Source organism: Athene noctua, chromosome 3 (genome assembly GCF_965140245.1).
Source record: "Athene noctua chromosome 3, bAthNoc1.hap1.1, whole genome shotgun sequence".
Taxonomy (NCBI): Eukaryota; Metazoa; Chordata; class Aves; order Strigiformes; family Strigidae; genus Athene; species Athene noctua.
Genome location: NC_134039.1, coordinates 48,086,535 through 48,101,598, shown reverse-complemented (window position 1 = coordinate 48,101,598; position 15,064 = coordinate 48,086,535). Strand labels below are relative to the sequence as shown.

Below are 15,064 nucleotides of genomic sequence, written 5' to 3'. Positions count from 1 at the left end.
AGTGGGAAGAAAAAATGTACAAGAAACACATGAAGGGGGCATGTAAACAGATCTAAGAAAATTAGAGTCTTTCAAATGTGACAAAAAGAGTTCTGTGCAGTAAAAGGAGAAATGATAAAATACAGAGGAGGAACTATTTCTAAAAGAACCCAAATTTAATGATGCCTTGGGAGGATGGGGTTGTCAGTTTTCCAAGAAACAAATATCATGTATAAAAGCTAGATGTTCAGGTAAGGCCAGGTTCCTTGTATCCAAGTGCTAAGAACTTGCTGATAGTGAAAGAAGAACCAATGGATATATGAAGAGCACATAATGAAAATGTATTTACTTATTTTTTTTTAATAAAACATAGTGATGTGGTCTTGGTTTTGATAACATCTTACTGAATCTGCTTAACATTTTGGTAAGAAAGGCCTTGCAAGTTTTTGTTGTGGTAGACCCTGACTGGATGCCAGATGCCCACTAAAGCTGTTCTATCAGTTCCCCCCCCCCCCCCCCCCAACTGGGCAGAGGAGAGAAAATAACAACAAAAGGCTCATGGGTTGAGATAAAGACAGGGAGAGATCACTCACCAATTACTGTCATGGGCAAACCAGACTCGACTTGGGGAAATTAGTTTAATTTATCACCAATCAAATCAGAGTAGGATAGTGAGGAATAAAACTAAATCTTAAAACACCTCCTCCCCCCCTTCCCTCTTCTGGGCTCAACTTTACTCCTGTTTTCTCTACCTCTTCCCTGCCAGTGACACAGGGGGATGTGAAGTTGGGGTTGCGGTCAGTTCATCACCTGTTGTCTCTGCTGTTCCTCCTCTGGGGAAGGACTCCTTGAACTCTTCTCTGCTCCAGTGTGGGGTCCCTCCCACAGGAGACAGTCCTCCACAAACTTCTCCAGTGTGAGTGCTTCCCACAGGCTGCAGTCCTTCATGAACTGCTCCAGCGTGGGTCCCTCCCACAGGGTGCAGTCCTTCAGGCACAGACTGCTCCAGCGTGGGTCCCCCACAGGGTCACAGTTCCTGCCAGCAAACCTGCTCCAGCGTGGGCTCCTCTCTTCAGAGCCACAGGTCCTGCCAGGAGCCTGCTCCAGCACAGGCTTCCCACAGGGTCACAGCCTCCTGTGGGCATCCACCTGCTCCACCGTGGGGTCCTCCCCGGGCTGCAGGGGGATCTCTGCTCCACTGTGGACCTCCATGGGCTGCAGGGGCACAGCTGCCTCACCGGGGTCATCAACACAGGCTGCAGGGGGATCTCTGCTCTGGCACCTGGAGCACCTCCTGCCCCTCCTTCTTCACTGACCTTGGTGTCTGCACAGTTACCGCTCTCACATATTCTCACTCCTCTCTTCCAGCTGCAATTGCTGCTATGCAGCAACTTTTCCTCCTTCTTAAATACTTAAATACCTAAATACTTAAATTCTTATCCCAGAGGTGCAACCCCATTGCTGATGGGCTCAACCTTGGCCAGTGGTGGGTCCCTCTTGGAGCTGGCTGGCATTGGCTCTGGACATAAAGGAAGCTTCTAGAAGTTTCTCAAGGAAACCACCTCTGTAGCCCCTCTTGGTACCAAAACCTTGCCATTCAAATCCAGTACAGCTTTTCAGTGGTGTTTCCATTGATATTTTAGAAGACTGTGTGCAAAACATGTCAAACACATGAAAGCAAAACTTAGCCTTTCCTGAAACATTTGAATGAACACTATTTCAGAGATTAAAATATTACAAAATATAAACTCACTGCTATTTACTTAATTACAAAATTTGGCACTTTGCTGGCTTTGAAGACTTGGCAAGAGCTGTGGGCCTCAAGTTTTAGGAGGCATTTGTGGTTAAATATTGGAGAGCTGACTCACTATTTAAACAGTTTCAAGCCAGGCATCCTTTTCAAGAATTAAGCTAGATTCTCTCTTCCTCTTAGGCCCCATTACTTGACTTAATTGTTGTAGCCTTCTACTTTATTTTCCCATCTCCTTGCTTTTCTCCTTGATCTTATATCCAAAAAGTGTTTCCATAGCAGTGATGCTTAAAACTTCAGTCCTGTTTCTGCTTTTTCTTGTTGTGTAAAAATGATGCTTTTTGTATATGCTGCTTCTCAGAGGACTTTATTTTAAAGACTTTCAGAATTTCTAAGAATAAAATAATTTAGTAGTAGTGCTTGTTTAACCTAATGTTGCAGTTTTGAGTTTGATGTTCGGCTGTTTCTTTTAAAAGGATGTAGTTAATCTGGCAGATATTCACAGAAAACAGTATGGTGGTGTGGATCTGGAGAAATTGTTTTAGTAAGAAATTGAAAAATATTTGCATGTGTGTAGGTTGTTTTAAAAATGATACCAAGTAAAATACAAGACTTGTTTCTCTGGAAGTTTATAGAGTAAGAGGATCGGTTTTTGGAGAGCGATTAAAAAATAGAACAAGGAACGTTGTCCCACATACTCAGAAGGATTATTTGGGATGGTGGAGCAAACAGCTTGTGTGCTCCTGTTCAAGATGCATGTTCATTAAAGACCTAGAGTTTTCAAAATGTGCTGAGGTGAAGATTTGAAACTCTGTTTAATGCCATGTGTCTATATGGATGCACCTATTGAATAGAACAGCTGTATCAACCTAGTACCTGGATGAAATATATGATTACCTTTTATATCTCATTGGGATAAGCCAAAATATGGGGATCCATACTGCAGGGTAAGGGAATGCGGGTCTTCAAATGTCATGCTAGAGCAAAGTGGAGAGGTGTAGGATCAGTATCACATAAATCAGTCTTAAACGTCATGAACTATTTAAGGGTTAGCACAACTGCTGCCTGCTGCGGTTCTCTCTGCCTAACTCGGCTGTTTGACTTGGTCTTTTATCTTCAGTTCTACTGTAATTGTGGTGAATATAAGAGCTTTTCTGTCAAAATGAGCATGGTTTTTTAAGGAATTACTGATGAGCAGTGTTCCAACAAATGTTTAACTAACCTAATATTGAGCATTTTGCTAGAATGATCACTCTTAAGAACTGTAGAGAATTAATTTAATGCTATTTCAAAATTTGCATAATAACTTCAAGATCAGTTGGCAGTCCTGAATTTAAACAAACCAACAAGGCTCCTAACTTGCTTTTCTTTATGGTTTTGTTTCTCTTCTTTAAATGGTATTGGGTATTTTTATATAGCATGAAGGTGGGGTGGGTGAGGGGGAGAAGTAAAAAGTTGATGATCACTTTGAATCCAATTACACTGAAATATGTACAGCAAAACAGATTGAGTTGTGAGGATCTGGGTGTTAAAAAGGAGGAGTAAGAAAAGAAAAGCCACCTGTGAGTCTGAGGAGCAGGCAGTTGGCAGCAGCAGGAGGTGCTGGTGGAGGAATGCTGCTGAGAGGGCGAGTTCCCAGTACAGTCCTGCATCAGCCTCCTCGCCTCCTGTTCAAAGAGGACTCTGAGAGCAGTGTGCTGAAATGGCAAGCTTGTGTGCTGAAGCTTGTGTGTGGTTACAATAATTTTGTTTTCATAGGAGCCAGAAGGCTTTACAATTTAGCTTGGGTTATGCCAGTTTTGTTTTTTGTTCTTGTTTTTTTACCTTTGGAAAGGGCTAAAGAGAGAAAAGGAGCATACGTTTATTACTGTATTTTAATCATGTCTGACAGCATGCTCATTTAATAAAAATGTTGAGGTGAAACTCCACCTGTTAGTGTAAGCAAAGTTATAAATTAGATTCTGCAACTTCACCTCTACCATTCATAGTTTGTTTTCCATAATTGCAGCCAGCGGCACCAAACTCTTTCTCAGCATGTTTAGTTTCTTCTTGGATCTCCTTCATTGTAGTTTTTAACTCTGTTATGGTTTGTTAGCACTGCTGCTTTTTTCATCCTTCTAGTACTTAGGCACCTTCAATATTAATTTTCTTAATAATTGTTGCCAAGTGGATGAAGGGCAAGGGTTATATCTGGCCTTAGTTCAGCTTGCTTTACTGTTAAGATGCTTTCTCCCCAAAATGTGTTTATTGTTTGGGCTGAATTGTTGTTATGTCATTGTTTGTCAGACTGTACAAGGCAAGGGCCTTCCAGGACACCCGAAAGAAGAGAAGTTGATTTGAAGGATGACAGCATGCATGGGCAGGCAAGGAGAGCATTTCGTGCTCTTTTCGCTGTATTTCACAGGGGTTTCTTCCTTTTCTGCTGAACGCTTTAAACTGCTGTTTCCATGGGAGAACATTCCAGCTCTGGCACCTCTTACGTCTGTTCTGTCTCCAAACAGTAAAGCAAATTACTCAGTCTTTGCTGATGTACAGAAATCCTTAATTTTTTTTCCCAAATAATTATAAAGTGAAGAAGCCTTTTTTGTGACCATTGGGGGAATAAGGCTCTTGGAGCTGACCACACTCAGTAATTACTAGTTCAAGGCAAATGCTTTATTTTGGTGCTACATCTCTTATGTGCATGTGCGGTCTGGTACGCGGGAGTCCCATGTTCCATAAACCTAAGTTTTGTTTTCCAATTGCAAGAACTTGGCTTCACAGTAGTGAAGATATGCTAGCCAAAATAAATAGAAGGTCTAAGTATGGGCTATTTTAAGTACTGAGTAGGATAGCAGGATTCTTAAATCATATAGAATTTGCCACCATGGATTACATCACAGCACTGAAGACACAGGATTTGCCACATCAGATAAATTGGTTATCCATTTAATCTTTTGTATTAGCCAGTTATGAGATGAGCAGTATTCGGCTACCAGCAAAACTCATAGGACTGATTCGAGTACCATTTCAGCCTGCTTCACCTATCTTGTGGAAGGAATAAGATGGCAATAAAACAATCATTATATTACTCAGTAACATTTCTCCTATGTGGTAAGTTGGTTCCTCTGTTTATTAGTCTGTTTGCGGTCTCAATGCCTGTAGGTCTTCCACTTTCATCCAAAACTTGTTTTTTGGGGGGAAAAAAAAAAAAGCTGCTTTGCTGTAGTGACAACTCTGATTAATGAGCAGAGGATGTAATAAGTTACTTAGAAATTGTCTGTGTATAATCTGAAATGCTCAGATTTATATTCTCAGTTTGCATTTAATCTCTGAGGTAACAGTATCCAGGTGAAATTATTCCATGCTGTAGAATAATCATTAGCATCAACAGTGCTCAAAAACTCTGAGCTGAGAAAATTATCATAATGTATCCGTAGGGATTTGGCTGTACTTCAAGTATTCTTCAAGTGTGCTTTCTTCAAGTATTTCCAGTAGTGAGAGTTTAAAAGAGGAGAAAGATATACTGGAATGAGCTTCAGGGAGGGGCAGGTTCTGTGCTGTGTGGCTCATCATAAAGTAAACAGAAAACAAATTGAGTGGAGTTACTTGATTCCTTCGAAAGCTAGCATGTAAGCTTCAGGTTCTGTCATAAGAAGATTTCGGGCTGGTAAAGGTAATGCAAATTTTCCATTGTTTGGGGTGAATTTTTAAATAAAGGATTTAATCTACAACTCATGCAGTATTTCTTAAAGCATATTTTCCCTTTGACGTATTATGTCCTTAGTATTCTTCATGAAGGATCTGAAAAAATAGGCTGCTTTATAAATGGCATCCCATCCTTGCTGTTTATATTTTTGCAGGGTGAAAATTCACTGTTAAATCTAAATACACCAGTTATAATCAAATATCTAGCAATATTTAACACGGTATGCAAGGATTTAAATGAGGAAACATGAAGGATGTCAAATCTGAAATAAATCTATTTATATTTAGTATCATTCTGTAAAAAGTTTATAAGGGAAAAATGAGGGGTAGGGAGAGATATAAAAAGTTGCAGAGTGGTTTTTATCTATAAATGTTTGACAGTGATTTTGTTTCCATATACTGAAAGCCATAAAAAAAGATTAAAAATAACTTCTGTTCTAAAATAAATCCATGTTAAGACACTGTAACGTTCTTATATGAAGCCATTCATCCAACTGTAATTAAATTAGATTTCTTGTTATGAATAGGTAACCCCTCTCGCCCAGTATTCTGTCACGTGAGATTAGTTTTGCAGCACGTGCTGGGCAGGTATACTGATGGTCACTGTAATAACCCGCTCTGAATTGTGGATGCTTCTGGTCTGAATCCATGTATAAATGTAAACATCGAAACACTTGGGGACCATGAATTTTGAACTTTGAGAGGAAATTATCAGAGTTAGTTTTTCCCATTTCAGTGTATTCAGTTGCCTAGCAAATCACTTGTGATGCCTACTAGTGCTAGTTCAAATGCAATTTAGAAAACCAAAATTTGGAATGTTTCTTACACACTAAATGGAAAGAGTTCAGTCTCTCTGGGGCAAAGGCATTAATTGACAGCATTCAGGTTAGCGATCTAAAATACAGGATGAATCTGGCATCACACTTAAAAACTTTTCTTTCATGTTCCTTGGGTTTTTCTTTGCACCTTTCCATGCAAAATAATTTATTTATTTTTTTTTTTAACTCCAGATGAGGTAGGAAAAAAAAAGTCTGCAGGAAGCAAAATCTAGAAATATGATGGGTCTGTTCCTGCACAAAGTATTTTAAGTGTTAGCTATCCTAAGTAATAGTTTTGAGAAGAATAATGTTTTGTTTTAAGGAGTTTTATAAGAGGTGACAACATTCATATACTTGGAAGAAGGGTCGGGGTGAGTTTTACTTAATACAGAGCAATTTGTGCATATTTTTATGTAGATATAAATAATTTGCCACTGGCACCCGTTCTGATAATTCCTGAACTCCAAGTTATCAGGAGAAAGAGCCCTTTCTGGGTTTGGGATGATCCTTTGTGGAGAGCTAATTCTACTTTTAAGGTGCAATGACAACAGACTTCATGTCTCTTAGTGGAGACTTTCTAGGCTTTTGAGAAGAAAAATTATTTTGTTGCCTCCCACTTGCTTCTGTAGTTTGAGGCTACATCCTCTTACTTGACAGGAAGCTAAGGGCACATGCCCTCAAGCTCTCCCATTTCAAATGGGCTCATACAGTGGGCATCAAGAAAAAAAACCTGCTCATAGCTTGTCTGTGATACAGTTCATGCAGGGAGATTCAGTTATGTCACAGGAAAATGCGACTGTTCCTGCATATAGTAGGTCCACAACAAGGCAGTTGTAAAGGCTTCAGGAAAGCTTCTCAAGGGCTGTCTGGTTTTCCTAGGTCTGGACCTTACTGCTGTTACAGCCGTCAAACAGAAAGAAAACGTTTGGCTCTTACCCAAACATGTTCTACTTTACACAGGTTATTGTCTGCAAGGTCACAGTTTCTGTGAAAGATACCATTTTTGTAGGTCATCCAGTAAACGTGAAGTGTGGTCTATTGACAGTTGTTCTTCAGATAAGAATGCTTCATGATGAAAAGTGCCCAGCATTGATGACCCTAGGATGGAAGCTCATGTATAAGTTAATGTTTCCTTTGGTTGCAGTTTCTTTTACAAGGCACATGTAAATTGAAACATAGCACAATCTGAATTTGAAATAGTTTGTAGAGTCCATTCTTTTGAAGTTCTAAGAACTCAGGAAGAAAATGTGCTAGCCGCTTCTAGATTTTCTTATTCCCACAAACATTGGTTTCAGCAGAATATTTTTTTTAAGTAACTTTTATCTTTTTATACATGTGTCTCATGTTCCCAAAGAACATTTAATTTTTAAAGGCCAAAGAGAACCCAAAATGTGGAGGAAAAAAATTAATCTTTTGCTTCTTCACTATTGTGATCAGGTAATACTAAATTGAAAAGAGTTAGCAAACAAAACTCTGCAGTTATAATCACAATTTGAAAAAGTAAATTTGAAAGTATTCAAGAACTTGTTTTTTAAAAATAAATAAATATTTGTCATTCTGTCTGTCCCCTAGGCAATAACTTGAATTTATTTCACAGAAGGCAGCTATGATACTGAAACCTTCCTAGGCTTGGTACCAATGTTGACGATTACATTGTCTGTTCCCTCTATTGTCCTCTCAAATACTGGATTTTTCCCTTTCAAAAACTTAAGGATTTCTCCTGAAGCTGTCAAGTACAACAAATTTCCTTTTTTTGTTTTTGTTTATTTCACTGATCTGTGTATTAATTAGGAAGTTAAGGAAGAAGCAGGTGTTGAAAACATTCATATAATTTGTATTTTAAGAGCTTGTTAAACTTCAAATGGAATATAATTTGTTTGTTTGTTCTTTGATAGTGAACAGCTATAAGAACCCAGTACCATAGTTCAAGTATTATAGCGTTGATGCAGCTGAAAAAAATCTTAAATGGAATTAATTTTTGAGCTTACTGAATTGTAATGATTAATTTCAGTGTTGCTCTAAAACACAGCTGGCTAACTTGTTTCAAGCTTAGGTAAACCATGGTTAATGCTTTACAATGGTTATGGAACATATTTAGAGAAACGTATTTTAGGAAGTGTCAGAGTTTAAACTATGAGGGTTACATCCTTGCATTGTTATTGAAGACAGAAGAAATGTGAAGTGCCAGGCAGTTTCAAGTTTTAAAAATAATTAACAATTAAAAAAATATTATTCTACTTACTATGCTAAATAGAATTGTTTAAAGAATTGAATGAAAAAGGTTAAATACTCCTGACTTTGATTTATCCATCTGTTGATGAGTTTGAAATTTTAATATGCCTCCAAAACTCGCAGCATTTCTGTTGGTTTGTTTTTTTTATCCTAACTGCTTTGTTTCCATAGAAATTGATGTTAAATGTAGAGGGTTTGATAATACTTCTTTTCACCTTTTTAAGCAAATATTTTAAATACGAGTAGGAATAAAAGTGCAGAGGAGTTCAGTGTTCTAGTGATTGGGATTATGTCCTTTTTTTTAATAGCAACTGCTAAACAAGAACCAGTCTTTGAATATGGTCAATGCTGACACTTTAAACTTAAAAGTAGATGTAGTCTTCTAAATTGGGTGATTTTGAATGTTATAGGCAAAAATGACAGTGTGTGTGTTTATATCTCTTATCTGTGATCAAAATATTATCAAGTGCTTGATAATATGTGAATGAATAGGTTCAAGTGCTTGTCGACCTGAGTGCTAACAACACAGACATCTTTCTCCAGTTACTCTGTTGTATTAATTTGGCTTTCTAGATACTAAAATTTCTGAAGGAAGACAAAGCCCTAGTCATTTTTTTTTTTTTTTCTTGTAACTACAACTTTTGGTATAAACCACTTCAAAATTATGTTAATGCACTTATGTTTTCTGCTCTCTGCTTGTAGGTCTGAGAGGATCTAGCACTGTTGGTTTGAAAGACCACTTTTTCATTTGAAAAGAATATGTGAAAAAGATCGCTTTACAGACAAGGCACACTTGCTTCTCCCTACCTCTTCCGAGGCATGCTGTGGTTTGGGGTTTTTCCTTCACTGATTTTAAAAGTGTGTGCTAGGAATTAATGCATACAGAAAATATCCCCCAAAGTTAATGTCTGATTCTGCAACCAGAGCATGCAGAACTAAGTTAATGTCAGTTTTTAGATCAGCTTTGCAACAGTGAGCTGACTTTAAAGGGGTGACCAGTTATCACGAGTGAAAGGAGTTCAGTTGCAGCTTGTACATATGGCCTTTCTTACACAAGGGGAACGCACACATTTTTCAGATTGTTTGGGGAGATTGCAGAATTGCAAATGTTAGAATTTCTGCAAGTTTTTGACTGGGACTTTAATATAAATAAATAAATAAATAAAAGTATCTACTGTGTTTACACTGCTACCTTGTCATCTTTGACTTTTGAGAGATCAACATAATTTGTTGCCACTGCTTAGTCGATGAGGAAAAGAGACATGTTTTACTTTACAAAGCCAAGTAATAAATCTTACTGAAGTTATGGCAGTTCCTAACTTTCACTCCTGTTAACAAGGTTTAGATAAGTGTTCGTGCTGGTTTGTCTTGCCTGGGTTTTTTACCTTGCAGTGCAGTAATGCATTAGGGAGAAGCAGAAAATACTCTTCCTACCCTTCCCCCTCCTTGCATGACTGCATCCTACCACCACTGATGCTTCATGAATGGGAAATTACAGCTCCTAAATTTGACATTGTAGACATAACTGGAAAGATTAACTTTTTGGGGTTGTGACTGAAAATGTCTACTTCTCTTTGTATGTTTAGGTTTTGGTAAATATTTTGCAATCTGGAAAGATTAAAGAAAATCCCAAACAGAGTAAATGGCTAATTTGTAATTGGAAACAACTGGTTGGAGAATTCTGTTACTACTTTACATTTAAAAGAAGTAGGTGCTGTAAATTTGTGTGCTTTCTTTTATCTATTAAAACCTCTGTTTAGATCACTTAAGAGTCATTCTTAGGTAACTGAAATAGGCTAGTCTGCTTTAGGTAGCCAAACCATGTGAAGGCTTTAAAACTTTGCTAGAAAAATATCAGGGTAAATACCAGTGCAAACACACCTGCAGTAGTGTAGCTCGCCTGTGAAAATCTAAAATGTTATTACTTTTCTAATGACTGCCTGTAAGATTTCACCGGGGTGGGATGGGGGGTGTCAGGCTTTCTGTTCTCTCTTTCCTGTCTCTTGTGCTGAAGACTTTAGCAGGGAATTTGGTAAACTAAGTAAATGCCAGTAATTAGTGAAGGGCCTAAGTTTTCTGAAAACTGGACAGAGGTAACTAAGGCTGTGATTCTGTCCCCAGCTGGCTCTGGCACTTGCTAGACTCTCTGCTGAGCTGGTTTGGTGTGCTAAGCCAAGAAAAATCTAACCTGACAAAAAAACATAGTTAATTAACATCAGCTAGATTGGTTAGGGCTGTCTCAACTAGAGCCTGTGTGTGTTGCAGAGGAGCAGGTCTTGAATACAACTGTGTACAATTTTGTCCAAGATCAAGAAAGCTTATGGCTAAAGAGCAGATAAATTACAGGAAGGATATGTGACTTGCTGCAAGCTCCTGATATTAAATACCATTTATGCACAGCAGAGAATCTTTGTTTAGTATGTGTATGCAAATATACATATCTGACAAGCAGTTCAATAAGTTTATCCTTCTATACCTTTGTGAAATCTAGGTTTTAGTTCAAGTTAAATACGAGTTTCCTTCCTTCCTTCCTTCCTTCCTTCCTTCCTTCCTTCCTTCCTTCCTTCCTTCCTTCCTTCCTTCCTTCCTTCCTTCCTTCCTTCCTTCCTTCCTTCCTTCCTTCCTTCCTTCCTTCCTTCCTCCCTTCCTCCCTTCCTCCCTTCCTCCCTTCCTCCCTTCTTTCCTCCCTTCCTCCCTCCCTCCCTTCCTCCCTCCCTCCCTCCCTCCCTCCCTCCCTCCCTCCCTCCCTCCCTCCCTCCCTCCCTTCCTTCCTCCCTTCCCTTCCTTCCTCCCTTCCCTTCCTTCCTCCCTTCCCTTCCTTCCTCCCTTCCCTTCCTTCCTCCCTTCCCTTCCTTCCTCCCTTCCCTTCCTTCCTCCCTTCCCTTCCTTCCTCCCTTCCCTTCCTTCCTCCCTTCCCTTCCTTCCTCCCTTCCCTTCCTTCCTCCCTTCCCTTCCTTCCTCCCTTCCCTTCCTTCCTCCCTTCCCTTCCTTCCTCCCTTCCCTTCCTTCCTCCCTTCCCTTCCTTCCTCCCTTCCCTTCCTTCCTCCCTTCCCTTCCTTCCCTCCCCTGGCTTTCTTCAGTCAGACTTTGAAGAACTGGTTTGTTCAGTATTCTGTTTCTGACACTAAATAGTAAATTCTGACATCCAATAGTAAATATATAGGGAATAGTACAAGGGAGCATTTTATGATCGTTCCCTGAGACCCTTCTAAATATCTGCAGCTTAGAGACTTTTTGAGTCAGATGTGACATCCTCGAGTTTGAAAGTTCTTCATGGAGCTTGAATTTGTCCAGTTACATTCTGATTCTTTACATTTTTGCAACTCATTCCCACAAGATGTTGTGGATCATTAAGTTTAACTACATACCATGTGCAAAAAGTACTTTTGTGTAGTTTTTTTTTGAACCTGCCCGCTGATAACGTTAACTGCTGCTCCCGAATGCTTGCATTTGGAAAATAGTTGTGCTTTATGTATCTTCTCCGTGTCACTTATAATTCTGTCCTCTGTGATACCTTTTCGCAGGCTGAGAAGTCCAAGTAGCATATCTGGTTTTACTCTTTTTTTTTTTGACAGGAGGAGGCACAATTGCATACATTACTACATCTGTGAGTGCAGTGTGGATTCATACAATAGAATTGTATTTTTGTTTTGGCTCTTTTAGTTATTTCTGAACAATTCTGTTTCATTTGCTTTATGATAGGTATTGAGCTAGTGTTTTCATTGAACTGTGTGGCTACATGACTGATCAATCTTTCCTAACTCACAGAGCTCCTTCACTAGGTGCATTATTTTGCATTTACCAGTATTGAATTTCTGCTGTTCTCTGGCACAATCCCTTCACAGTAAGAGTGTTCTGCAACTATCATCATGATGCCTAGGACCTGGGATGGGTTTGGGACTACATTACACTTGATACTATGCAAAAAAAGAGTGCTTTGGGTTCCCAACATGCTTTTAATCCAGGTGCAAGGCAGAGGACAGCAGATCAATACAAAGAATTGCAGCAATATTGATGAGTAGAGCTACAATGGTCTCAAACAAGTTTGCATAGACATCCTGAAAGGCTGATAAGAAGGACTAATAATGAAGTAATTTTTTTTAAGAATTTAGCCCTTCTCTGGAGTTTAAGAAGCAGCATCAAAGGAAACATCAAGTGCTTGTTTGGCAATTTTACAGAGAATGGGGGCTGCCAACTGTTAGTCTGATGGAAGCAGCAGTTGAGTTTTCAGTGTTAGATGTGAGTGGATAGCTAGTATGAGGTTATCTGGGAATGTGGGGGAAGTGAAAGCAAAGCAATTTATGGTTAGTGTCATGAAGCAAGAATCATGAGGGAAGCAGAGAAAGGGTGGTATGCTAACCATACAAGTAAGCATTTCTGTATGTTCAGTAGGATAAGCAAGAGGGAGTTAAGCAGAGTTGAGCTGTATGTGTTCGGTTTGTCTGCTGTGGTTTGGTTCAGTATGTGGTAAGAATAATGGGAGCTTTGCATCTGTCATTTCCACACACTAAATTGGGTAAGGAGTGAGTGGAGAATAAGTGGAGGCCCCAGTGCGACAGGCTACACTGCAGAAGGGGATACCAGACTATTTTCTTCCAAGTCCCAGCTAGGCACTGAAATGCTGGGGAGGCTCTAAGAGTCTTAAGTCTCTTGTCTAAAACTCCACTTAGAGATGCACTAGCCATGAATACCTCACTTGACATAATACTGCCAAAATATTTTTTAAAAAGTATGCATTTTTGTTAGTTTAATAACTGGCATCTTTAAAAAAAGAAAAAAAAAATTATGTACTCTTCTAGTTCTAGGTCAAATGATTAGTTCTGTGACAAGACAGCATGACACTTTGAGTATGACAGAAGCCCTGATGCTGCAGCAGAGGCTGGGAGTATTAATGGCCAAATCTAGGTGAGTGATTTTTAATTCTGCCAGTTCCCTAGCTGTTTCATTTCTTCCTCATAGCCTTGGTTCACATCTCTCCTTTAAAACAGCATTGCAGTTCTTGGTTTTCCAAAGTATTAATATTAGAATATATTGGAGACAAAATTACAAGCTTGTATGATTATTGATTACATACCCTTTCTTTGTTGTTCTTGAGATACAGTGGCTATACTTTATACATCTTAATATACTACAGCTTTCTACTTGCAACTTTAGTGACTTTTCCCGAGCTACTGTGCGGTTAATTTTTTTTTAATTGTTTAGGTTTGCAGGCATCTGCCTCCAACAGATTTGATCAATTATTTTATGCTGAATGCAAAGGAAGTCATGATACTGTAACAGCATGCTGCTATCTATTTCAGTTTCCACTGTCAGAATGTTTGGGGAGGTCTAAGACTGGGCTTTATTATTTGCTGCTAGAAGCATCTGCAACTGACTGCTGTATGGACCAGAGCTTGAAAACCTTTTCTGCAAATTTATATATTCATTGCTAATCTGCATTGCATCTATTGCACCTGTTGCTCTTTTTAGCAGTGAAATCTCACAATAAATAGGGTAGCATCAGCAGGTTAACAAGGCCAATATCTGAACATTACTGTAGTGAGGCATTGTGGGATGCCACAGGGTAGGAAATCAGTGATAGGTGTTATTACCTGTATCTCCCTTTGTAAACAAAACAGGCAGAATTCATAAGCAAAAAAAATTGAATAGTTCAAATAGCAATGGGATGTATGTGTGAAGACTACTAAAAGTATTCTAATTAAGAGACTGATTGGACTGATTAATAAAATTCAGGACTTCACTATGCAAAAAACCACTTGTGTGTAGCATAGCTTCTCTCTGCAACAGTGGAAGCAAATAACCAGCTGCCCAGTTTCATGCTGAGTTGGGAAAAAATACCTGTCAAGTTAATGCCTGTATTCATGTTGTGGCCAGAAATGACATTAGAGAATCTGTGATTTTGACTATATGTCTGATGTTTTGCCTCTTCCTGGATTAATCCAAGCCATGTTGTTATCTTTTCCTGTTAAGTTCTCCATTTCACCTCTGCAGGGGTTTGGTGGCAGATTTAGACATATTTATACGGTCTCTAGGGTAGCAGTATCTTTTCTGAGTGGCTTTTCTGGTCAAGAAGAGGGGAAGAGTTAGCTGCTCTTCATTGTATTGCTTATTTCTCAGCAGACTGAAGTGCTACTTGGATACTACTGCTGCATGCTAATACAAATGCCTGTCTAGAAAGCAAGTCCCGGTTTTCTTAAGGTGACATCAGATTTTTTTTCCTCTTTAGTCAGGAAAAGTTATCTATCAGTTCTGTTTCCCTTCTTGATTCCTAATGTCATATCTCTTGTTGGCTTACTAGCTCTCTTCCAGGATTTTGCCCCACTTTTCATTTGTGTAGTGGAAATTTTAGTTCTTATCCAATATAAAGATGATGTAAATGGGTTTTCTTTTGTCTGACTTTCTTGTATTGAAGAGGGACAAGACACACCACCCCCTGCAAAGTGGTAGAGGGAGAAGCAAGTTCTGAGACTTTATTCTACAAATACTTTATCATACTGTTTTATGAAAGCTTTACCATACATACAAAAAATCTTTAAATGAAAATATAAAAAATATCAAATATTTATTCTTTGTTTCCTTAATTTAGCCATCCTGTTCT

General features: G+C 38.8%; 1 protein-coding gene across 1 annotated transcript in view; it reads left to right on the top strand.

Annotated features, from left to right (window-relative positions):
- Positions 1-15,064, top strand: part of FRS2 (fibroblast growth factor receptor substrate 2) — a 60,083-nt gene that overhangs the window by 27,865 nt on the left and 17,154 nt on the right. Inside the window, exon 2 of the mRNA XM_074902883.1 lies at positions 13,266-13,371. The gene's annotated coding sequence lies outside the window, so the exon portion shown is untranslated. The remainder of the gene's footprint in view (positions 1-13,265; positions 13,372-15,064) is intronic.